Genomic DNA, 2500 nt, shown 5'->3' with positions numbered 1-2500 from the left:
CTGCTCTATATACACAAGAAGATCCCGGATATGATACACAAGTGGCAAGGGGGCTGGGGGCCTATTTATATGCCCTCACATGAGCAGTCGGCCTGCTAAAAAAGGCTCCACGATTGCATCATCAGTCCGCTAGCACCATGCAGCCAGTCGGCCAGCACTGAGGGTCCACGATTGCATCAAGTACAGTCGGCCAGCTCCAGTACACACATCTGATGTAGTCGGCCAGCAAATGAATCCTCCTGCCAACTCAGGGCTGCCTCCCAAGCCACAGAAAAAATGAAAAAAATGCGGAGAGTGAGGAAAAATGATGAAACACCTTATAAGGGCGGGCACGCCCACAACAAAGGCCCTGGTGTATAGATCTAGATAGGAGATGACTTCTAACACCCCCTCTCATCTCCTGGCTGTGAAACCAACCACAGGGAGCTGGGGTGCCGCCTGAGCAAATCCTGAGAGAGCGACTTCATGAAGAGGTCCACCGTGCTATCCTCCGTCGAACAGAACTCTAGCAAGATGTCATCAGCAACAACGATCTGTTCACGAACAAAGTGCCTCTGGATGACCATGGGTTCCTCCACCCAAACCTGCAATGCAACCTCTGCATCCTCACCACCTCACAAGCAGCATCACAAACAGCCCGGTACTCTGCCTCTATGCTCGTCAAGGCAAAAGATGACTGCCTCTTACTGCTCCGTAAAACTGCTCCTGGGCCTGAAGTAGATCTCCTCGTGTCTGGATCTCCTCCCCAAACTGAGTCACTCCAACCGTAAGATGACTGCCTCTTACTGCTCCGTAAAAGTGCTCCTGGGCCTGAAGTAGATCTCCTCGTGTTTGGATCTCCTCGTGTCTGGATCTCCTCCCCAAACTGAGTCACTCCAACCGTGGAGTCGGACTCCATCCAACAATCCCCCTCCTGTGTACAAGAGTCCATGATCCTTCGCATGCCGCAGAAACCACAGGAAACGCAATCCTTCCTCCCAAAGAGTCATCCGCAACCATGAGCTCAACTGCCTCATCAGGAAGCTCCCATCCAATTGGGTGTCCATCAACCAGATCAATGAACCATACAGCTTCTGAGTCAAAAAGGCATCACACTGCTCACAAGGATCAACACCTGTTACGGTGCACAAACAAGTCCTGGAAACCTTATGAAGACCATACAAGGCCTTCTCAAACCTATCAACCACCCCCTCTGAATCCGGAACCACAAAGCCTGGAGAAACCACCTCCTTCTGCAAGTAATCAACTGCCACCTGCCTGGCTTTCCGAAAGGTCCCCGTGGAAAGTACATCCTCATCTACTAGAGGTTCTTTGGCCCGAATACTACGAGACATCAGAGCATAAGTGACCTGTTCAGTTTTCTCTGACTGGGACGAACACAAGAACTACCAACATCAGTACTAGAGAGTTCCTGCCAACTGCTGCCATCTACTGGCAAGCTATCCACCATCTGGTCCCGGAAAGCCCGCACCTGCAGCGTATCCACACTTAAGTGGCCATTACCAGACTGCCACTCATCACAAACTTGAGGACCTGGGAGAGAGAGTGCTGAAAGCTTGTAAACTCCATTCTCCACTCCGCCTTCCCAAACCACTTGGCCTGTTGCTTTGTCCCAGAGAGCAACAAACTGCTAATCAAACTCCACCCGTACGCCAGTCTTGCAAACCTGATACACTGACAACAACAGATGAAATGTGCCTGGAAGCACCACTATCGAGAATCCACTCCCGAGTATTCGTTGCGGAGAGTCCTCCAATCTCCTCCCTGCCTGAAGAAAATGAAACATCAGTGTCCACCACCTCCAGGTGCACAAAAGCCAGAGTCTTCATGATTGCTACTGCTGAGGAATCTTCACCCTTCTTGGTCTTCCACTTGGAACACTGTCTCCAGTAGTGGCCTTTCTCGCCACAATCATTACAGGTCCTCTTTGCCTTTAGTTTCTCGCGGCGGTCAGTATAATGGACTTTTTCTTAGAAGACTTCTCCGACGAAGCCTTCCCTTTGCCCGTATTACGGCCTTCTTTCGATCGTTGGCCAGTTAAGGCCTCCGAACCTCCACCCTGAGGAGGGTTCGTGAATCGTTTCTCCTGGTCTCCAGGACCATGGGCACAAGCTCCTCCCACGTGATGGCGCTGAGCCTACCACCACTGGTAATCAAAGACGAGTAAAATGCTGAGTACGAAGAGGGCAAATGTGATAGCAACGTGATGGTCATGTCCTTGACGATATCTCCTTCCCAGCCTGAAGAACTTCTTGCTAAAGAGCCTGCAGCTTGTTAATATGCTCCCGCATCGTCAATGACTTTGCAGGGCTCATAACCCACATCTGTACTTCCAAGGAAATCCTCTTCATGGGGGATACCCTGTTGTAAAGAGAAGCCAAATGCTGCCATATACCTCTGGCCAGCGTCATATGCTTTACATGATTGATTACCAAATTCCTCACTCTCCGCATTTTTTTCCTATTTTTTCCATTTTTCCTGTGGCTTGGGAGGCAGCCCT

Source organism: Cibotium barometz, chromosome 19, assembly GCF_041138505.1.
Source record: "Cibotium barometz isolate CiBa-2024 chromosome 19, ASM4113850v1, whole genome shotgun sequence".
NCBI lineage: Eukaryota > Viridiplantae > Streptophyta > Polypodiopsida > Cyatheales > Cibotiaceae > Cibotium > Cibotium barometz.
This window is presented reverse-complemented; position numbering follows the sequence as displayed.